The sequence below is a fragment of the Struthio camelus genome, chromosome 3 (assembly GCF_040807025.1).
Source record: "Struthio camelus isolate bStrCam1 chromosome 3, bStrCam1.hap1, whole genome shotgun sequence".
Taxonomy (NCBI): Eukaryota; Metazoa; Chordata; class Aves; order Struthioniformes; family Struthionidae; genus Struthio; species Struthio camelus.
Window position 1 is genome coordinate 105067700 of NC_090944.1, and position 24454 is coordinate 105092153.

Genomic DNA, 24454 nt, shown 5'->3' on the forward strand with positions numbered 1-24454 from the left:
CAGTGATGCCTGTGTTATATTATCATTTGGGCCCTCAAAAGCAGTTTTAGGTGACATAGCAGTGAAAATAGCAGCAGCCAGGGCTTTGCTGTCGAGAAGCTTTAGAGAGAAAATGTTCATGGGGAAACAGTCATGGTCTCTACTGAGTCCAGCTGGCATTTCATACTAAGATAATGAACAATGCACGGGATTTTCTCTTTTCCTGCTGCCCAGGGTCCAAGAAAATTCAGTAAAAGACAGTGTTGGACTCCTTGGAATGTACCTCTAGTTCCTACTGAATTTTTGCAGGCAAAGCCATATATAACAATAATCAAGACAAGACAAAATAAAAGCAAAGAGCAAGGCCTAGCAACCACAGATAAACTGTGCTCTTCTTGATCACCTCGACTTGGTGCTTTCGTTCCTAGTCAAATCTGATCAAAACATTGGGGAAAGTAACAACTTGAAGATTTGTGAGAAAATAGGCCAAATGCCATGTACCTGAAAAAAATTCTATCTGAAAAGCCATGGGCCAGAAGTATTAGTAAAAGAATAAAGTTGAATCAAAATCTGTCTCTCCCCCCTCACTTACGCTGTTCTACTATTCCACAGAACTAAGTTTTTAGCATCCGCTGCTTGTGGAAGGGCAAAAGCTTCAGGCACTCTCCCTACTCTTTGCTAATATCACTGTAATTACATGAACAATCACCAGAGTAGTAAAGGGGTCTTGTATTTTCTTCACTGAGTCCTCCTTTTTGTCCAGAATGAAAGGAATGTACTTTCAGTACCTTTCCTTGTGTATCCACATGCATGGCCCGCTGTTAGAAGCAGAGGTCCTGTTAGATGCAGGCCCACTGCATTATCTGTTTTTTCTGCCTCACAAGGGCAGATCTTTCAGGAGGAAGACTGTAAGTAAGAGAATGCCCAAGGTGTTTCAAAACAGGATTTGTGAATATATTCCTGCCAGAAACTAATGAACGTTTTTCCCCAGGCTTTGTCTCAAAGGAACCAAAAACTCATTTGGCTTAACAAGATTTTCCACATGCCTATCATTGTGGGCACAGCCTATGCAAACCAGAATTGAAAAACATTTTCTTGGTTAGAGGTGGCCACACAAACGCAAGAAGAGCTTTTATAGAAACCAGGAGATGCAACGAATGAGCTCAGATCTCCACTCAAGCTTAGCCTCAGATAGTCAATGGGAGAAAAATCTGAGGTGATCTTTTCAACATGTTTCCTTGAGGTCTGCTGGCAGTTCAAGTGCATGAATACAATTTCCTGGTGTATGTACGGGTGTATATGCACCTGCTGATTATTTATGTGAACACTGGCATGTGTTTATACATATATTCAGAACTTGTCTCCTATCCAGTTAGCAATACCAGTAAACGCATTTTCCAGTGTTTACCTAAGCAAAGTGATAATCCACTTGTACTTACAGCATTCTGCAGCCAGGACACTTGGGGCACTGTAGAACAACAATAGAAGCAATTCAGAGCACAATAAAAACAAAGCATTAAAATCATCTTATAATTCAAACAAATAACACATGCTGAGTTCCTGAGGGGTAGAGCAAAAGGAGTTGTCAGAAAGGAACGAATATATGGTTATAACGATTTTGTTTCAAAGCACACCTTTAGAAAAGTACATTTTAGATGGTTTAATACTGAAGTGACACTGGGATAAGTTCCTTGAGCTGCAACCATTTCTGACAAAGGCTCCCTCTAAAAGCCGAGCTGTATCTGAGTGCTGATAACAGTCAAACTAAGCTCCAAAGAAGCAAGTCCAGCATACTGCAAGGATCTGTGGCATGAAGGCCTTTAAGCTGGCAATATCAGCGTGTGACAGTCAATGTGCCCCAGAGGAGGTAGCTGTTGCACTGAATGCAAGGTATGTGAAATCTGATCAGCGCTGTTTTCACATACTATTGGAGATTAAGTAAGTGACCTGCTAACTGATGTAGAAGCCACATGAAGGCACTTGTGACCCTAAAGATGAGTGTTGCTCTAAGAAACAGCAGCCTCCCTGCCTGTGCCAAAAGGGGCTGTGGCCCATGGCAGGCACAACATTGAAGATCCTTCTTTTATTACATTTGTCCCTTAATTTCCCATAGATTATCCCAGAGAAACCCAGGTCAGCTCACTGGGGAAAGCCAGCTCTCCAGCTTGCCTGCTATGCAGTGGAGGGAGTCTCCACATGCATTCACTATGCAGTGAATGCTGTCCAAGCTGTTGATATTCCTCATGCAGCTCTGAGCACAGCACTGAGACGGACATAAAAAGGTAGCAAGAGCCTCAAAGGCGAGAGCCTCAGGATTTGTGGAGTGCCTTCTCCAAGACTAGTGCTACATAAAGGGAGCTGCATCTGGTGATAAGCGTCTAGCTCCAAGGCTGCTGAAAGCTAAATAAACCTACATGTATTTGTTGTGCAGCAAGCAGAGCTCTAACCCAGCCTCCCACTAGATGCTGCCAGGTGCATTCCCCATGTAAATCGGGGAGTTCCTGCTCAGATCCTGAACATTAGAGCTGCCTTTGAGTGCTTGACATTGATCTCAGTGGGAGGTGATTGTTGGAGCTTGGTTTTCCCCGAACAGAATGAAAGACTGAAGCAAATTCACCCACAGTGGAGCTGAGTTTGGTGTAGCAAGAGGAAGGCTGAACACTGCCCTCTGCCTTTTCAGCTCTATGCAACAGGCATTTTCACTCCCAAAACAGGCTCCGGTACTGTCTGCAGCAGCACGATAGGAAAAATGCCAGGGCAGCCCCAAGAAGGAGTTCTGGGTCAGGGCTGAGCCCTGCTGCTGCTGTGCACAGAGAACTAAAAATATTGTGGGAGGGAAGAGGACTGGATGGGAAGATGGAGGTATCCAGGTAAGCACCGACAAGCGACTGGAGCAAAGCAGTTCAGTATCAGCATGCTCTGTGACATACCAGGGGACTGTGGACTGTGGTGGCTGTCCTGCAAGCGTCCCAGGGCCTTCACAGGAAAGCACCCCACAGCAACCTGTCAGGCTGTCTTGGCAGCAATGTGTCAGAGTCCTGCAGTATGTGACAGCTCATGTCAAAAATAAGCCCAATGTTTTAATATACTCCCACTGACATAATCATAATCACGAATTTTGCATGCTAATTCAACCATGAATGCAACATTCACATTTTCCCTCTAATTTAAAGAACATCTGATGGTCTTCGGCCAAACTTAACCATCTTTAGACTAATATAACAAGGCTGGGAAAGAGCTTTCAATGCATAAATAGAATGACTTGTTTGCTTTATTACAATAGCATGGAATACAAATTAGTTATGAATATTTGTATAGTACCAGACAATGACTCAATGTTTGGGTAAAAGCCTGCCTGCATTATTCACTCAAGAAAAGGAGATAAAAGCAACTATTCTGCCATCTTTGTGTTCCCTCCAGCAGCTGTCCTGGTGTGATGTGCAGAAAGTGGGTCCGGCTGGCAGTGGCTAGAGTGGAATTTTTTCTCTTCCACAAACACTCTACACCAAAATGCCCAATTGTGACACAGATGTGCAGGGTGCTGTATCTCTTGTATAGTGGTCAGAACTGGTACTCCCAAGGAAGTCATTGGTGACTGAGAGCGCTGCACAGCTGTCAGGATGAGACTTGAAGACAATACTGAGTCAGGAATCAGAATATCTTAAAATTTTTGGTATCAGAGTCCAATCCTTACAGCCCGTGCTCTAGCTGGAAAAGTTCCTGTGGCACGAACAACAGACTCAGGCAGAACCCGAAACTCCAAGTTGCCCCACCCTAGCCTCAATTTATTAGGCAGGGCCATGCAAGAACTGCTACAGCAGCTCTGTCCTTTCAAGGTTAAATGCTTGAAATGATCTAATATATCAAAGGAGGTGAAATATCACAGTAAATTGGACCAACTGGTGTAATTAACCCTCAAAGGAGGACTAAAATCCACTTGTCCAGAATCCCTTAAGTGCTGCTTTTCTCTCCAAAGACCTCCCATTATGCTGTCTCATGATTATTAGTGACATTAGACCTTTATCTATGGCTTCCCTCCTTGTTACAGTCCCTGCACATCACACACTGACATTGTCCTTTCCTCCTAGCTTTCATAAATGATGACATTTTTGACATTACCCTATGAGCAAGAAGTAAAGAAGCAGAAGCAGCAAAGCAGCAAGCTATTCCAGGATGAAAACACACAGATCCAAATAGTTAGTGATCTGAGAACTCTGCAAACAGGTAAAGTCTTCTGTAGGTTTCTGCTGAAGCTGGAAGGAAAAATGGTACATGCAGAACAGAGAGTCTCTAGCAGTGAATGGCACCTGGTGAGAAAGTGATGGAGAGTGTTTAGGAACTTCCAAAGTTTGTTTCATGCTTTCAGGTCTCACTTACATTTTGGGGGGTATTTGAATTAAACAGCCTCCTGGGGCTTTCCTGATCGGCTTGAAAAACTCCTCTCTTCTGTGAAACACCTCCCTCGGGCATGCAGACATAAAGAAGGGTAGAAAATGTGCTGCCTGGTAGCAAATATGCTGGCCTGATAAGGCCTGTTCATCCACCTCTGTTGGAAGATATTGATTGCTTAGGTCTCACTGTGGACATTTCTGTCTTTCTCTTCTTTCTTTCTCCCTCTCTTTCACATTTTTTCTGAAAATGAACCTATGAATAATACTCAGCAATAACACAAATAGCACAAAATGACAGATACCTAGAAATTAATTGAGGAAAATTCTTCTGGGACCAGTCCAGGAGTCTATAACAATGTTGGAAGTCACTGCAGAACCTGGCTGCTTCATTGCTCAAATCTGTTGGTGTCAGCTTCTGACTGTATTTTTCCTTGATGTCAGCACTATACCTATGTGTCAGTGTTATATCTAAATGAACAAACAAAGCATTAAGGGCTTTCCAAACTTATGAGGTTGTAATTCAGTTTTGATTCAGTTTTTCCTCAAACTCCTTCCGGAGAAGAGCTGAATCATGATTAAGTAAGGAGTATGTGAATAGGAAATGGCTAAATAGAGTATGAAATGCTTCTCTTAGAACTTTGTTCAGCCTCCATCCATTATCCTCCACTTATGTACAAACAGATGAAAAGGCAGGTACAAATGTGTTCAAAGCTAGACAAAGTAAAATTGATGGAGACTACAGATGCCAGAGCAAACGAGATCTCTGAGGGATCAGAAGAAAACTCACTGACATATCCACTCAATATTCATTCAAGTGTGCTCAGGGAACTTTGCTGAGGGGAAGAGCAGACCCAAGCTAAACTAAGTAGCAGTTTTCTGGACCCAGGAGATCTAGGTTGAAAAAGACATCTCTCATATTATCAAAAACTGACCAAGTGATGCAGTATATTATAATGACATCTTCCAGAACTAATGTTTTGGAGCACTGTGGTTTAATGATGCTTATCTCTCATAACTACACCAGTGACACAGTATTAAGTTAATACCTCTACAGCTAGCTTAGTAGCACGGCTATACCTATAAAAGCACACTCATATGAAGACTTCTGTACATTTACAGCAGAATAAACTGCATTCCCCCTATTCCATGGTGATACTGCAGGTTTATGTTGATCTCATCATATATGTGCTCATTTCATTTGGAAAGAGGAAGTTACAGACCACTAAAGTCAGCATCACTCATCTCCTCCCCAGATATGCATAAAAGCTACAGAACAAGCATGACTTGCACAATGAAGATTAAGCAAACAATGCCCTCTGCATTGTCATTCTAAACAATGCCTAAGATGCCTCACCTCATGGTATTGAGACATTGATATAGCCAATTATAAAAGCATCTTACTTTCTGTGGCATCTTTCATCTCAAAGGAGCTAGTGAGCGATCCAGTTCAAAGTGGACTTTGGATGTGCACTCCTTTGCTGCACATAAGCTTATTAATTAAAGACACTTTCAAAATCAGCACTTGCAGCCTTGCTCTGCCGGCCTCTGCTGTGGAGTCCTCTCCTGGAGCCTACATAGCTCAGCCCTGAAGCTCTGGACCTGCAGCTGACTGGACCCAAAAAAGAAGGCACTTCACTGAACAGGATCAGTGTCCTGGACTGGGATGAAGAGGTGTTCACATCACTCCCAAAACTGACCTTCTGAGATGGCTAGATCCCAACATTTTCCTAACAGCAGACTCATCACTGAAGATAAAAAAGTGATTCTAAACAGCAGGCCATACTCAAGGATCCCTTCACCTACCACCTTTGCAAGACAGCTTTATGACAGCTACCAGGGCAATAACATCACCAGCTGACCACTTACCAAGTGATACTGTGAAAGACTGGAAAAGAAATGCCACAGTTTGCCAGTGAAAGACTAATCTCACTGCTTGAGGTACACTGTGAAGCTTAAGGGGGATCATCAATCTCGAAACAATGGATAAATGGCCTGATCTATTAAATATGAAATTGGAAGAAGCACATTCAGAGGGTATAAGAGAGAATCTAGCTTTGGAAGGAGGTAGGCAAAACCTGTACATTTCCATCATGTTACATTCTCAGATTATGCCTGTATATCTAACAGGGAAAGGAAAATCTTCCATCTAGGACCTGACTCTCCTCTGCCTCCATTTTTGGTAACAGTTGTCATGGCAGTGAAAGTAGAACATCATTCTAGTCAATTTGATATCTAACTCTGGAAATAAGAGAATTTGAGCCATTAGTAAATCTTTTCATCTCACAACCTAGACAAACAGGATCAAATTGCTATCTGGTGTAATCTAATTGAATTCCATGGATTTACAACCAGAGACAAATTTAGCCAATAAAAAGAAGAGTATAAATGTTTTATTCTGACATTTGTGACATCATAAAGTTAATATAGCTGTGCAATGAAGGGGAGATTTTCTCAGCACATTAGTCTAATTTAAGTCTCATTTATAATAGAACGTAATTAAATACATTCCACGGAGCAGAAGAAAATGCTGAAGTATGTCACGTCATTCTTGGGAAAGATATGTTCTTTGCTGTTTCCTGCTGTTTCTCTTTCACTTTGCAAGCAGGAGTTCCCATTTATGTTAAGCTATCAGCTGCCAACCTAGAGCCTGCTGGAAGATGCATGTCATTTCCAGAAGGATCTTAATGAACACCACCAGTGGAGAGACATTTCACACTTAGCATTTCATATATCAGAGCAAGAAATAACTTCAGATTACCTCCATGACCATTCAGCAAGTATTTGTGGAAAGAGCCTAACAGTGTTCGTACTGCACGGAAAAGTTAAGAAAGAGAACATCCCTCAGTCTCCATGGGATCCTGCCCCTACAGCGGTGTCAGGGAGACAGTCTTCCTGCATTTCTCTAAACTTTGGGAAACTGCTGAAAATGTGCCAGCTTAAGAGTAAGGCCATAGAGCATGCACAAAACCAAGTGGGGAAATGCGGTAGCACTCACCCAAGCATTGCTCATATCACTTTGCAATGTGCTCCTGATGCATTGTATGTCCGGCAATTTTCCTCTCGCTCTTCTAGCCTCTGTCACCTTCCTCTACTTCCTGGATAAAAGGGAGAATGAGATCAGTGGGGAAAACGGAGAAATTGGATGCCTGAATCCTGAATCAGAAGCAGGAAGCAGAATTTGCGGTAAGTATGAGTGTCTCGCAGCCCCTTCTCAGCTGTGGAGGGAAACAAACAAGGAATGGTGTGCATATAAGCAGTGCGTATACAAAAAGGTGTGCATATAAGCAGCTTGTCTAAGGAAAGGCATGCCTGAGAGGCTCTTTCTCCTAAAGCCATCTGGCAGAAGCTCCTAGCAGCTTTCCCCACAGCATGGCACTCCTGAAGCTTTCCCTGCAGGATGGCACTGCAACCTGCTCTGGGTCAGACATAGCAGTGAAGCAGCTGCCCTTACTTAGGATCTTGCACTGCAGTCCCAGGCAGCTGCTCTCGATTTTGGAACCACTGGCTCTGGTGCTCAGTTCTACAGATGAAAGGAGAGAGAGGAACAGAGCACTGGCCCAGCCTGAGTCCTCTCCCAGAGTGGGTTTATTCTTTGCATGAGGTCTTTGCATTTGGGTTTGTTTGCACACAGAGACCAGCAGCGCTGAGCAGAGTGTCAGTGTAGCTAAGAGTTTTGCTCTGGTTTTAGCTAAACCCAGCAAGTAGGTCCTGTCTGACAAGGATTTCCCTTTACTTAAGAAGAAGTTCTTCTGGTTGAGAGTGGAAGAAGGGAGTCCACTCTGATGCCTTGCAGCTGCAGGCATGGGGTAGTTTTGATTTTGGAGATAGGGTTGCTGAGATTTTTTTCAGACCTTATTCTTCTCTCACAACCCTTGCCCATATAACTAATCCAAGCACACTACTCATCCAGCTTTCTCCTCAGTGCCCCTACAGCACTGCCAGGCTGGGGCAGGCCTTTCGAAGGAGGAGCTCCAGAACTCTGGGCAGACATCCTAGAGCATTCATTCCTCTTCAGCTTGTGCCCATGGACGTTACTACCCAGGGACACCTTCCGGCAGCCCATGGGCTTCTGAGGTTTAGTGTCAAACTAGGAAATTCACTCCTACCGGCTCAAGATTCATCTGGCTTTTGCAAGCCAGCACCCGTTTTCAAGCTGTTGTCAGCTGCTGTCATTGCAGAGCCAACAGTTCTTGAGACACAGAGGCTGCTGCCCTTGTGTTTGTGAGGGTGACTTTGGGAAGGGAGTCTCCACAGTAGTGAGTAAACCTTCCTTTGGGAAGGAAACCTCCATAGGCACGGGGAAGAATGATTGTCGATCAGTGCAACACTGTTTCAGTCTTGGGAAGAGCACTTGCTGGTAGGCGAGGAGAGAGTTGCAGACTTGGGATGGTCCAGGAGCAGTGATAGCCTTTCTGGCTGACAAAGTCCATTTCTCTAGAAATCTTTATGGAGTTCAACCCAGAACAGCAGCGGCACCTGGTCAGCATGAGAGCTCCATTGGCCATTGCGAGGCCCGTGGCCATCACTGTGCTGCAAGTCCACCTCTCCCAGCTCCTACCAGCCAGTTAGTAACTCATGTGGTGGTAGTGGACCAGCTCCTGGTGTTGCTGTCAGGGAAGCATGTACTGCTATGGCAATGGTGATGACAGGCCAGGGCAGGCAGCTGGGTAATGCACAGGTTTCTCACAGATTGGTACGGTTAAGCATTCTGATTGCAGTAGGCTTGCTGAGAAGGCTCAGCTGATGATTTTTCCTTTCCCCTCTCACACACACAGCAGCTCTAAAAATTCACCCAAGAAATAAACCAGGGACCTGGTTCATCTCTGGAGAAGGTCTGCCAATATTTAGATGGTGTGACCAGCAGGGAACTTGGATGCCAGAACATTTAAAAGGCCAGACCTATTTGCTCTAATGAGAAATGTAGCTCTCACTCCAGGAGCACTTTGATAGCAAAGGTGTCATGACTTTTTTTGTTCCAAGCAGCTGATCTTCCCATCAGCTTCCCCAGCTCATGAAGCATTTTCCTGTACACTTGCATAAGATCTGTTCCATCCTGCTCTGAGTAATGTGGAGTAAATATGAAGTATATATTTGGAAGGCTGACAAAGGGATGACAAAGCTGGAGGCTACTGAGCAATATACGCTCCTGAGAAATGTGAACCTACTGTATTTTTTTGCCCCATAGCACACCCTACCCCTGAGCTTCACTGACAGGCAGAAGGGAGGAGCACATGCTAAGGTCTGCAAACAGCAGCAAATCACGGCTAAGAGATGAGGAAGATGAGGATGGCTTTGTGTTCCTTCTTTAAAGCTAGGTGCTGAACATGTTGAAATGCAACGTTATTATGCAGCCTTGCAAGATTTCAGTGATTTTATTGAGAGGGCATTTTGTTATATTTATTAGATTTGTCAAAAAGGCATTTTACGATGTTTATGAGATAACATATAAATTTATGAAACTTTAACACTTTTGTCAAAAATAACCTTTACTGAAAATCAAATACTGCAAGCAGTAAAACCTCTCATCAGGCAAATCCAGGCAAAATTTTCCATCAAACAAGTCACAGACCCACCCACAGAACAATCTGTGAAATGCTGTCAATAAAACATGAACCATACAACAGTGGAATAGCTGCTGGGTGAACCCAATAAGGCCGCAAAGCCCCTGGGTGGGTATAGATGTGGTGATTCTGTCTGATGTCCTTGCCAGAACACAAAGGTGGGAGCTCCAGGGCATTTGCTGGTTTTGTTGCCCTTGCTTTTGCAATAGGAAGGAAAGGGCTTCTGTTTTGCACTTCAGCAAGTGTACTGCTGTCCTCAATAAGCACTGGTCCCTCTGGGCTCCAGAGTATGACTGGGCTGAGGCTGGCATCCTGTGCAGGAACAATCCACCAGCATGTCCTTCATCAACGCTCTGCTTCTGTCTCCACTCCAACAGCCCCTTCTGCATATTTTGTCTTCGTTGTTGTTGCTTTTCATTTTCTGCTGAAAATGAAATTTTCTGTCTTCCCCCATCCCCAAGAAAAAATTGCCTTGTATTTCTGCTCAGAAAGCTCCCTTCTGCTCCTCTTTTTTTCCTTTGCTCATCCTCTGCAATACTGTTCAGAGGACACGAAACACTTCATCTCTTGCCTTTCCCTTTGACTTAGGGGACTAGTCTAGCACTCTGCAATTGATATTCCAACCCTCCTTGGGGACCGTGATGTGACAGCAGCAAAGGCTGAGGAACTGAGTAAGTCATTACTGTATCAGTTGTGATCTCTGTAGCAGCAATGATAGTATTTCCAAAATGATAATTTTGGAATGCCGCTCCCAAGTTTCTTCCCAGGGCTGGGAAAAAGCTTATTGACAATAAAATCCTTCCCACCTTACTTCCCATTTGCAAAGGAGTCCTAAACAGTTGCAATGGCAGAGGGCACAGGAGGATTTGGGAGGTTAGGCAGGAGAAATCCACGGAGTAAAGAGCTGGAAAGAGAGTAGGGAGCGGGAGGGTTTGTAATCATTGACCTGTTCCCTGCTTGCGTATCCAGGAAGGCTGTCCTTATGTTAGAGGGGTTTACCTTGGTGCGAGGCCCTGAAGGGCAGAGAAGGGGCCTGCTTGAAAGGCAGAGGACAAACTAGGGAGATGTGGGGACATAATTCAGCAGAGCAGTCCTCTCGCAGGCGCAGCAGAACTGGAGGTTGAGCATCGCCCGAGCAGCAACCTTCCTGGACCTGCCTTGGCTTGCACTGTTTGTGAGAAGCTGCAGTACTGCTTTTGCTTTCTCCTTTATTTCACCAGAAGACATAATCAAAGCACACTACCAAACACGGTCCTGAAAGAACCTTACTGGACTTAAACTCTAATGATGCTAAGAGTGTGACTGTGTCCAGCCAAGTGGTATTTAATCTCCTTCCTTTTTTGCACAACTTGCTTTGAGAAATGCACCTCTTAAAATGTCACGAGAGCTGAAAGCTGATAGTGTCTATCAAATAGCAAAGTGCTTTGTTTAAACTCTCCCTAGCTAACGTAGCAGGAAACTTGGATGCCTCACTTGAGTATTTATCTATTTGTAAGTGCTGCACTGTCATTAGTTTGACTGGGGTGGAGGCAGGCACTGCAGTGCTTGACTCGCATGGTGTGAGAATGCAAAAGGCTGGGAGAGTAGGAATGGTAAGTGATGGTGTGCAATCAGTATGCAATTTACAGGGGAATAATCACCACCAAATGAAACTTCTCTGGTGTGGATGCTGTTTTCAGCTAACATAGCATCAAAATGGGAGTTACAAGATAAACAAACTGAGAAAACTTCCTAACTCCTGTTGGCCTAAAACAACATCAACCATTGGGCATGCAAAATACATTCAAGCGCCTCCCTCTCACTACAACCCCAAAATATACCCTGATAGACAGTCTGCTACCGCCTCATTGAAAACCCCATCACAACAGTGGTATTTCAAGTTTATACTGTGTTTATGGAGCACCTCTTCATCTGGGTCTGCCCTGGCTTTTGCACAAGGAAAAGAACCTGCGTTTCCAGGAATTTTCCTCATTATAGTGCTGGCCAAGTTAGGACTAGTCTTCTCTTTGCACCAGAACGGGCCACAATGTACTCACCAGCTCCTGCAGCAAACATCAGATCAAAGTCTTGAAGAAAGGATTGGTACTTGGAGCATTGCCAGAAACTTTGTTTATGGCCTTGTTTTTTTTCACTCCAGTTTTGCCGGAACTTCTTTCCTTCATTGTTGCAATGAGCTATATCCCAAGAGGATCCCTCTTCAGTTACTCGCTTCGGTATATGCTCATATATCTTCAAATCACAGTGGCCAAGATCAGGGCAAATCTGAACAGCTTGCTCTCCCTTGACATCCAACGATATATAACCTCTGGATGGCTCCTCAAGTATGTAGGGCAATGAGGTTGCAAGGCACGACGCAGCCTATGAGGTTTTGGGAGTACATATGCACATGATACTTCTGGGTACACTTTGCACTAACTGAATCCCATTAGCTTGACCCACAATCAGGTGAGAACCTGCAGGTAAGCAGATGAATCAGCCCTAGCATGAAGCAATATCGTATGGACACCAGTGAGAGGCCAGACAGAAAGGGTTCAAAGTATAGATGTGTCCACATAAACCCTAATACACTGCAGTTCAACCAAAAATTTTAATGATGTAAGACATTTTCGAAGTGAATTATCTAGTATACAAAAAATGAACAGCTGGCCTGCTGGTTCACTGTGTGAAGTGAAAGTGCTTTAGTTTTTTTTTAAAATGATAGTACAAAAGCACAAACAGAATAAACCAGCCATTAGCTAGCATTTGGCATGTGGTTGTGAGTAACAGGAAAGCATGTGAACAGCAGATACCTGAGAGCCACAAAACAGGGGATCTGGGAGAAAAGAGAAACAGAACAAATGTTAGAGCTTCTGTTCTCTTCAGAGTTTGTTTAAACCACTAACTGCTTGTTTGTTTAAAGCAAAATAGAAGATTACTGAAAGCACTCCACGACGCTTGGATGACATACTCAGGATTCCTTCCTCATCACTTTTGGCTGGTACCACTAGGGCTGAATGTAGGCTTGGCATAATCCCAGTGCCTTCCACCAAGATGTAGCCCATTACCAGTGCTGATTTTGCCCTCTCTTGCTGAGCTCAGCACGTAACTGCCCTCAGCACACTCACAGTAGGGTAGAAACATATCACACACTTTTTAGACCACAGATCTAAGGGGTAAATAGAACATGAGATGTGACTGCAGCTTTCTTAACTTCATTCCAGTCTGGATAAACTTGGAAAGCTTTCTAGGCATGGTTTTGAAGTAAGGAAATACTAAACTGCTGATTTTTTTAAATCCATCAACACTGATTCTGATATGTCTGTCAACACTGACACTGAGATTTTCCGTGTCACTTTAAACACCAGGATGCATAGGCAATCTGATGGGCCTTTCAGAGGAGGCTGTCCAAGCACTTTTAGGTCACAGCACAAAAGTCTTGGAACTGAGATGTCACTTAATATCTGAACATTGTTAACAGTTTAGAGGATTTTCTCATCCACTGGCAACATCGCCTTGTCCATGGTCTCCAGGATATCGATTACTTCCCCAAAGAAAATATGCTTCTTACTTCAGGGTGACTATTGCCATGAATGATGAAGATCTGAGATCCACTGATACTTGGAGCATTGTTTGCCACGAAGAAAACTCCACTACCCTATGGTGTGGGGCCTTTAGAGAAAAGAAAGGCTCTAACGTTGTTGATCAGCCTTCCCCAGTACAGCTTGTGCACCTCATGATGGGATGGGAGTAACTGCACGTCCTGCTTTCTCCCCGTTATGCTGCCCAGGTACTTTGAGGACCTCACTCTGAGTTTGTTGAATCCTCTGTCTGTACTACAAAGCCATTGATGCTCCTGCAAAATATGCAGAACGAGTATGTGAGAGACTGGACAGACTCCTAATTATTTACAGGGCTGGCAGCTTGAACACACACAGCAGCTTGTAGCAGATGGCAGTGTTCAAAATACCAGGTCTCCTCAGAGCCAGAGGTCTGAATCCCAGCATGGCCAATTCAGCTAGATATTCCTAGTTGTTTAACTGCATTCCCCATATCTTCCTCTCTCGAACGGTCTAGGTAAGACCCTCAAATCCTGTAATTCTGCCTTATTAGTACACCTGCAAGAAGTTCTGTAGTACTCTTGGTGAAAGCTGGTTTTTCCCCAGTGTTTTCGGGTAACATTTCCACTAGGAATGATCCAAGTGTCTAACTGGCAGTGATGCTAGACCTCGTGGGGAATGAATTTCTGGAGGAGATATTCAGTAGACAAATATTTCGCCATGCATATATCAATACTTACAAGACCAAATCCGGAGTCTTTTACTGAATAACTGGAAGGACTCACACATATTTTGATAGTGATAATAAGTAAGCACTTTGGGGCTTGGTTATAATTTAGAATGTGCTTTGGGATTAAAGGTGCCCTATAAATGTAAGATTATTATTAATAACAATACCATTGCAAGACTCAAATCAGTGAGCTAGGAACACGTACAGGGTATTTTGCAGGCTTGTTAAACCACATATAACCGCTACAGGAGGCTGAGTCATTCTTACTTTTTATTAGAGTGAAGCAGAGAAGCAGTATGAACAAATACGATTAAAAAGATCCTCTGGATTAAATGTACCCCTGATTGCTCTTGTAAGCCAGATATCAAATTTTGTGCAGTTTCCTAGAGGTTGATTTTTACTCTATAGTCTTCATCTGATTCTACACTCAGCATTACTTCAAGCCTATTACATTTGTAACAGGATACAAATACAGTACCATTAATTTAATTTTATTTACATTTCAGAGTCATTCAGATGGAATCAATTGAACAGAAGTTGACTGAAACTGTCCTGCAGGACCAACTTTAAGCACATTCGACAAGAACGCTTTATAAATAACAGCAGCATTTAGTACACAAAAGACTACAAAAGACACCCTCTTGGACTGGAGGATTTGCCAAAGTTATTAGCAGATGAGGGAAAAGAAGCATTGCCAAGAACGGAGCTAAACTGAACACTTTTGTTTTGCTCTGAAGCCTACTTTTCCCTGTAGGCATCTTCAGAAGAGACCTCTCCCACAGAGTATTATGAACTTCCACATATATTTCTATCTGCCATCTACAGAAAGTAGTTGCAGAACCTTTGCTAACTGGGGTGTTTCACTAGCACAGCAGCATCAGGACTCAAGTAAACTGTTCAACTGAACATCTGTATGAAAGGAATGAGGAATATCAGTTTGCTTTGCAGTGGCCCTTAGAAGTCCCAGTCAATGACAACGAAGCCGTTGTACAGACACTCTGCATGACCAAAAGACATTGCCCACCTTCCAGATGTGGGTACCAGACAAACAACGGTTGTATCTGGACAGACAGAGAAACAGAAAGGATGAATGGACTCCTCTTTGTCAGTATGATCACTGTCAAGCTGATCCATAGGCAGTATAGCAAAGGAGGGGTTTTGGCAAACATTTGGACAAAGATAATGAGAGGGTTTCACTGCTCTTTACAAAGATTCTTCCCAATAACAGCGGAGAAGATAACGCAGAAGTGCTTCTATAAAAACGTTAACAAGCAAGAAACAGAGACAGACAGAATGATGAGAAGGGAAATGACACTGTCATAGCAAAGGGTGGGACACTGCCATAGCTCCATGGCAGCGTGGGAAGGGCCTTGACAGCAAAGATAAAAAGTTTGTGTTTGATGGGGTAAAGAAGAGGAATGCAGCTGAGAGGAGCAAAGAATGTGTAAAATCCTCAAACTGGTGGATTAGGAGGAGGATCTTTATGGCAGTATTTTGCAGCAATGTGCACAGACTAAAATTACACTTGGCAAGACCAAGGAGAGGGATGTTTCAATAATCAAGATGAAGGATGATGAGTTTTAGCTGGGTCAGGTAAGGCCCTCGGATGCTTTTAAATGGGCAGGCCAGGCTACTACTGTAACCTTTCCTACCTCGCCTGGAAGTGAAAGGCAGAGCTTTGAAGCATTTTTTTCTTCTGATTATAATTGCTCCATTTCTACCTGAACGTGTTTTGTTCCAACTTCTGAAGTTCTGTAGCATATTGAGATAATCTAATTCACACATGTGAAGAAGGAAAAGTTGTAGGCTGTGGAGTCTTTGGTGACTTACCACCTCTCTAACAATCTTACGTAAACCCTGCAGGAGACATTGAGGGCATCACTGTCGGGACAGGTAAGTGAGATTTGTTGGTGATTATTTGGTAGTGTCTAAAGATAGATGCTGCAGGTAAACCCTCTCATGTATCTAGCAGAAGAAAAAAGAAACTGTTTCATACTGATGAGATTTTTGTGATCTGTCACAGAGGGAAGTCTGATTACAAGGAAAAGGAGTTGCCATGCCATACCAAATAAATGGTCCATATAGTTTAATAATCCCCCTGTGCCTGGTGAAATGTTTCAGATAAAATACAGGAAACCTAGCAGCACACAAGCAGCAAACAACTTGCCAATAGGGGAAGTTTTTCTTTTAATTCTAATCAGTTAGCAATTGGCTTAGGCCCTGAAGCCAGAGGGTTTATATCCCTTCATAACAAGGAAAATATGTAATCTATTTAATGAGAACATCCACAATTACATTATCCATATAAATGTCTAATCCTTTTTTTTTTTTTTTTTGGAATCCTACTAATCTCTTAGGCTTAACGTTATCTTATGGGAATGAGCTAATTATGCATTGTATAAAATGTATTTCCTTTTAACAGCTTTAAACTCACTGCCTTTCATTTCCATGGAATGTCCCCTCGTCCTTGTATTCTGGGAGGGTGAATAGGACTGTCCGTTTTTCCTTCTTTTTACCACCCACATTTTCTACATCCCAGTTGGGAACCCCTCATATTCACCTACTCTGACATACAACCTTCAGTGTTTTCAGACCTTCCCCATTCACGTACCTTGTCCATGTCCTTTAGCAATTTCTGCCACTTGCATCTGAGATATTGAACACTGCTTTGTTCAGTATCTCTGCTGAAACAGGGAACCAGAGCAGAGCAATAAAAATGTGTCATTGACTTATACAATGGCATTACTATGATTTCAGAATGTTGGTCCCATGCTCTTGGTAGATTTACATTACTTGCTTATGTGATCACACTGTTACACCTTGGGTAAGAGAATCACCTGAACTCTCCCCACCAACACCCCATTTCCCTTTCTGAGCTGTTACAGCTCAAATAAAACTCAGCGGCATGAGGGAGTCGTTTAAATGACCCATTCAGGATGCATTGCCTTGTGCCTGTCAGTGCTGGAATTCACCCACCACCACTGTCTGTTCACTTGGCTTTGTCTCAGCAGTTCTCTGATCTCATCTAGATTTGAGGAGACTCCATGGCAGTGCCAGATTGACATCGCTTTTCCAAACAGTCAAATAGTGGCCATAGCAGGGAATATGGAGGCACCTTGCTGCTAATCTTTCTCATCTTAAAAACTGATCTCTTATTCCTATGTTTTGTGTCCAGCCCTTCTGTAGGCATTTGATGGCTCTTCCTCTCACCTTTTTCCCATCTTGCTTCTTTACCAGTCACTTGGTAGGGGGGTTGATATGTTTTTAAAATCCCAAATAAAATTTGACAATTTATTCACATCCTATAACCCTGCATTGGTGCTACAGTCATAAAGTTTAGTTCTTACCAGAATATAAAGAGCCAGTGTAGAGTAGAATATAGAAATCATGAAGGATTTCTGTATTCTGGATTCAGCACAGCCCTTTTTCTGGCTCCCACTCAAGCTTCTTGACATTGATTTTTTTTTCAGAGCTTATACAGGAAGCCAAACAATCTTTTCATTGAACCCAGAAGTAAACTGATCACAAGCCAAATGAGTTCCCTCTTTACAGCTATGCCATTACAGCAGCATTTGTTGAGTGTGTCTTTCTTTTTCTAGTTTTAATCTGCACTGTGCTGACAGCCCCAGAAAGATCCTTCTTAATGGACTTTAATAGCAATGCAGCACTAAACTTATAGAGCACCTGCCACACCAAGACATCCCAGTAGACTTTCCACATAATAGATTTTAAAGCTTCTGCTTTCACAAGCCAAAGGCAAGGCTCAAGAGGACAAAATTAAGTTTGTGTTTTAAAATATTGACAAGCTTGGCATTATTAATTTCAAGAGGAGAATTCATCACTGCTGGAATGGATTGCAGGGCAGAAACCAGGGGAGGATTAGCAGAGACAGCACGGATCAACCTGTAACCACACAACTGGATGGGATCCTTTCAAACCTCAGGAACAAAAGCTTATGTTCAAAATGCAACAATTGCATGTTTACAAATGGCTTAATCCACTGTAATTAAAATACATCATCTAGAAAAGCAACAGGAAGTGTGAAGATGGGCTCACTGTAGGTCACTTCAAGCCTTCATGCAGTGGTCTATACAGTGGTCTCAAAGCATCCTACAATTATTAACGGGTTAAGTCTGCCTGGCAGTAAAAGCATTATAGCCACTGCAAACCAAGACACATAAAGATCAAATGATTTGTGCAAATGAAATCATAGAAGTACTAAAAGCAGAAACCTAGGAATTCTGGTTCTCAGTTTCCTCATCTACCCATTCGATAACAAAGCTTTCTGAAACTCCAAGAGGCAGGTATCACACGCATGACTTCCATTTCACTTTGGTCCTAATTCTATGAATGGTCATACATATGCTATTAAGGGCTATTATAATATAAGTAACTGTAACTTTAAACTGGCATAAAGCAGGAGTCATTACCTTCCAGTCAATAGAATCTCTTGCTTTTAAAGCCAAAGAAGCAGGAAAAGAATCAAAAACTCATGTTTCCTGAGCTGTCTGATCTTTTAGCAATACATAAAACAAGCTAGGAACATCCTGCAGGCCATCTGAACCAGGAATACAAGGAGATGATGAAATGTTAGAATATTTATGAGCACGGTTTAACGACAGATCCTGGTAAGAGATTTTACCCTTGTCAATGGAAGAAGTCGTCTAATTTTTAGCTCTCCACATGAGCTGATGAAAGCTGCTTCTGAGCTATGACTGCAAAGTTCAAGACAGGTCACATTTTCCAATAGGAAATCAGGCACATACTTTCTAAACATTACAACCAATACATACCTTTTGGTTCCATATCTTTAAATGTTAAATGCATCGTGAAATGATGACAGCTATCTTCTTACTCTCAAGTTACTTGTCGCATCTAATAAATCCATGAGCACCAATCAGTGCATCAAGCTACAAGTTCCCTTTTGCAACTTCTAAATTTTTTTTTATAATGGCAATAAATGATTTTGATTCAGGCAGTATAAGTAACTGCAACTTACAGATATTATGCTGAATTGAGCTCGAAAACAAAGCATTTTTATTTCGCTACTGTAAGATCGCCCTCCTTTATTTTCAAACCATTCTTAGACATTTTGCTACTGGGCAAAAAGTGGCATGTAAAATAAGTCGTTGGAAGGAAAAGGTTTGACTGAGCAAAAAGTATGCACAAAAAAGGCAAAAGAGCTTTTCTCCAAAAGAGAAAGTTTATAACAAAATTCAAGTACTCCAAAAAACCAGTCTGGAGATTCTAATTATTCTTATCCCCCAACATATGAATTCCACTCTTTCCCCAGGTTATTCTCTCCTTCTGTCTCCTAAGAAGCCCATCGACAGGCCTTTCTTTGAGCAGCTCTTGAAGAGGTGAGGAGAGACTAAGCTCTGACTGAGCTCTTTTTCACTAGGGACAAATTAGTGCTTTGCACTTTTTTCCACATTTTTCAGCATGACTTCCTTCCACCTACAGACGGAGCATCTGACTCTGGGGAAACCAAAATGCTGAACTGGTGTCTCCAGGCTCTGCTGGAGTTGTTTGGTGACAGGAGAGTCCAACTGAGTAAAGCAGATAATAGTTATCAAAGGTCCAGTTCTCTCATCCTCATTTTAAGAGGATGTAGGACCACTGTCAGTGCTGGCCAATGAAGAAGGTACCTCTGGGTGAAACAAACCCAGAATAGGAAGCATTAGTGTTAATTCCTTTCAGCATTCAGATAGGAAAATGATAAGGGCACAGGTGCTATTCTAAATGCCCAAGCGCCACAGAGGCACAGCATCAAAGATGAGTCATGCGGCATGGCAAAGCTCCCCGTGGTTCATGCAGCAGCCTGCGTGAGCTGGGAAACAGGCAGTAACAAAAGCCACCTGCTACCTCGTCTGTCATCCCATCCACAGCAGGTGCAAACAGTCAGCCAGAACAGCTGATACTGATAATTGGCAAAGGAGGACATCGGGGTAAGATGGGTCCTGGACACCCAAAGGGATCAGACAGCAGGAGGAACAAAGGAAACTCATAGGTATTTGCGTAGGACTGGCATCCCTAATGGGTTGGCTCTTCCTGAGAGATGCTGCCATCTGGCCACCTGAGCAGCTAGTTTGGGTAGGGGACTGGGAAGCAGCTTTTACAGCTTGCCGTTTGAAGGAGTAGAATGGATGCTCACAGATTGTCTGAGGAAGAGCTGAGCTTTCTGCTAGGTTTAACTCAGGGTTAGCATGGCATGGGAGGGGAAGGGAGGGGACAGGATGTTTAATAAGTGGGTGTTTTGTCCTGCCATTTTAGTGATTCGTGCATAAAGAGGATTATGTGTGTGTTTCATTGGGGAACCCAGGACTGCTGAGCGCTGTCAAACGATAAAACAAAAAGGCAATTCTGCCTTGAGAAAACTACCAACCAGGAAGAGGGAGCACAAAAAACCCACAAATACATAATGTAGGAGTCATCAGTAAACCACCTGCTTAAACCATATCTAACAACCTGTCTCCAAAAATAGAGTATGTGAGACAAGCATGAGTGTAAGAGATTCTGCAGTAAATAATTATGGAATAACCTACAACTAACTATTGACAGTTTGTCTCCATCCATCCTTGTACCTCCTCACCGATGGCTGTGGTCATCATGTGTTTTACTTTAAACTTTATTTTCATCTTTATGAAAAAAGCTGACCATAGACATCTTGTAGGGGAATAAATTAGAGCCTAGTTTTCAGTATAAGCTGGATCAAAACCAGACACTTTGCCGTCTGGACACAGCTGAAACCTGGGCAGCAGAGTTTAATTTTAGTAGTCCTTCAATGCCACCTCACAGTCTCTTAAGCCTGTATTTTCCAGCCTCTCTATTGGTTCTCCTTCTCCTCTAGCATACTAAGAAGGCACCTGTTAGTTTCTAGCAAAGCTTAAACCCAAAATATCACACAACATGCTCTCTTTCTTCACTGCTCAGCTCACTTCAGCAGCCTAAAAGGATAGTGTGTAAACAGGCTGCTCACTCGGCTGAGGTTCTCTGTGCTCACCAGTGAAAAAATGGTTTGGGAGAGATACACTTATGACACCTGCCTGAAAACAGCTGTGGCAGGCTGGCAAATGAAGGGCGTGGGCTGATAGATACCCTGCAGCAGGGTGAATTAAACACAGTAAGGTCTTCTCACTGTCTGTTTTACAGGGTAGAGTATTCCAACAGCAAGTCGCCACAGGGCTCCCACAGCAAAGAGGTTACCCAGGCACGTGGTCAAATGTTTATATAGGGTCAAAGAAGATGAAGAACCTTGGGAGATACTGGCAACCTGAGGACCAAAAAAGCAGGAACAGACCTTGGGACAGATTGTGTGATTAAACGGAGCTGGAGATAACTGTATTTTAAAGATCTCCTGGGGAATGGGCTGAGAATAGAAGCAGCAGCAGGGCTAGATCTTAGCTACATAAATAGCTATAGCTATTCCTTTTTGTTAGCATGGAGAAGGAAATGGAGAACTGTGGCCTACATGAGTAAGTTTCTATGTAACAGGTCAGTGCACTGTTAGACAGATCTGCTAATACTAGTGAAGTATCACTGTCGCACATAGTCTGTTATAACATACCAGGGCTATACTAAACAGAATTTTTGACAGAAATGCTAATCTCCAGAGGTTATTTGTTCACAGCCTGCTGTTTGGGAATGATGCAGGAAGCTGGAGAAAAGGTAATTCTTTTAACCATCTTCTGGTATCTCAGTTCAGCACCATCTGGATGTTCACCCCAGTTTTTCCTTATTCTCACTGAATGCCTCAGATTTTTTGCAAAGGAGAGACACGCTGTAGTATTCCTAAGCAGGATAAATTTCCAACAGCTGCCAGCTAGCACCCTCTATTCATTCATATGCTCATCAGTCAACAGGTGCTGAAATCTATCCTCTGAATAAGTAGGTGCTTTTCTATCAAAATCGCAGAAAGGTTATCCCCCCTCTTGTTTAGGGGTCTTCAGGAAAATTGCATCCTGTAGGGTTTCCCTAGGCTGAAGCAGCATTAAAACAGCAATGGTAATAAACCCTACACCTGACTGCTTATAACATTTCAAGCTGCCCCCCCTTTCCTTTTTTTTTTTTCTCCTAAATTTGTTTAATGAAACCATTTGAAGCTAGGACAATAGTGTATCTGTGGCTGGTGCTGATAACCAGGCTAGTAAAACCTTTTGAATAGGCTAAGCAATTAAACGTAGGCCTGCCGAACAGGCAGAAATGCTAACTTGTGGTCATGTCCTGCTGCAGGACATTTAAAAGAGACTTTCATTCTTTGGACAAAAGATTGTTTTGGTAGGACTTGCCGTATCAGACCGGCTAAGGCAGCCACTCTGACCTGTCAGCGAGAGATATGTTATGCAGGAAGAGAAATGTAAAAAAATTCAGAGGCAACATGGTGCAACAAAAGCACAGTGACTCTGCACATGTGCCACAGTACAGGGAGGGTGAGAAGGGCAGAGAGAGGGAAGACATGAGCAGGGGGAGGGGGGACAGGGAGGTTCACAGTACCTAAGGCAAGAACAAACGTCAAGGGAGCAGGACAAATGGCAACAGCAGGAGCTGTCTAAGTGGCTCATCATTTAAATGGCCATCAAGTGGAAAACCCCAGCCACGCCACTTGTGACAGTACCACCTTTCACTGTAGCGACTCAGCAACCTCTGCATCCTATAAAGCTTTAGGTAGTGGGTGATGCTGGTGGTGAATTCCCTTCAAACGGGCAAATATCCCCATTCATTCCTCTGACACCCTCTGCCACCAAGAGACAAAGCACTCTGCAAGCCCAGTGAAACGCCACTTGGTGTCACTGATCCTTTCACACCAAACTCTTGGTTTTACTGTTGGTTACACATACCGCTTACTGATAGCTGTAAGGATTTTCCATATCACGTTTGTTAGTTTAACACTTTGCTATTTCTTCATAAATCTGTGTGATGGTACAGCAGATCTGTACATGCATGCCAGAGAAAGAAGGAAGAAGCAGGAAGTTGCATCCAAAGCTTGTAATGAAACAGCAAACTCTTTCGTAACTACAAAAAGTAAGAGCAAAGGCTTGCTCTGTATTTGACAGCCATGCACAGCATGACATCCCTTCATCACAGCACTGCATTTGCCACTCTGTGATGTGGACACACAGGTCCTGTGTGAGGATACAGGTCACCCCTTTGTCCCTTTGATCCAGGCCCAGTACGAACAAGTGCTGTTGCTGGCTGCCTGTGAATGACTGAAAAATATAAAGGTTTTGAATGCCTTGCTGGACAACTCTTCCCAGTCTTGCAGATGTCATGCAGATGAACTATAGCACAGTAAATATGAGCTGCATCCAGCAGGGTTTGCATGGCTATGCCTTCAGTGCACCAGATGTGTGCTCTAGCACCAGCTCAACTTATATAAACCCTCTTCTCCTAGGTGCTTTAATTTCAGCATTTAATTTTTTGAACCAGAGCAATCCAGTCTGTTTTTTCTTAAAAAGTGATATTCAGATATCTTGCAGTATTTGGGGCACATGGCCCTTTGCTTGATTTCTATAGCCTTTTTTTTCTGGGGCAGACAAGGGGCAGGTGAAACACTTTGAGTGCAACAGCATTCATCTCACTCTGTACCTGTGCATTAAATTAGCATGGCCGGAAAGTGCTGGGGAAAAGGGAAAGGGTCACAGCCTTCCCTCGGGGCCCATATAACAAAGGTGATGTGCCCATCCCAGAAACCACTGCTGTGAATGAGTAATAGTTACCCACACCTATGCAACGATCATGCTGTCTGGAGGGATGTTGTGCCTTCCTGATAACACAGGAATGAGCTGATGTTAAGGAGAGCCTCCTACTATTTGCGGTAACAACAGTACTTCACTAATAAGCACAGTTTGCTCATGTCTCAGACTGATAATCTATAAATTGGCTTCAAAAGCAGGTAGAAATTCCTGGATAGGGTTTTTCAAGCTTTTCTTTGAAACTCAGAAAGGTGAAAACTTTCTTCAAAGGAGAGCTGATTAGAAATAGGCCTATACTGACATAGTCTTAATCCAGCTTTGACTATAAACAACAGAATAGGAAAACAAAGCAGTCTGTCCCAGATCCCATAGCAGGATGTTAAAGAGCACATGTCATACCACTTTAGAAATGCACGCTATTTACAGACAAAGCTACCATTTCCGTTTTCCCTTGGCCTCCTTGCACCTCTCATGCCCCTGTTAACAACTGCTGTGGGGATTAATAAAAGAATGAGTAAGCTCAGCAGGCCATGCAAGCGTCAGTCTTGGAAACACTGACCAGCTT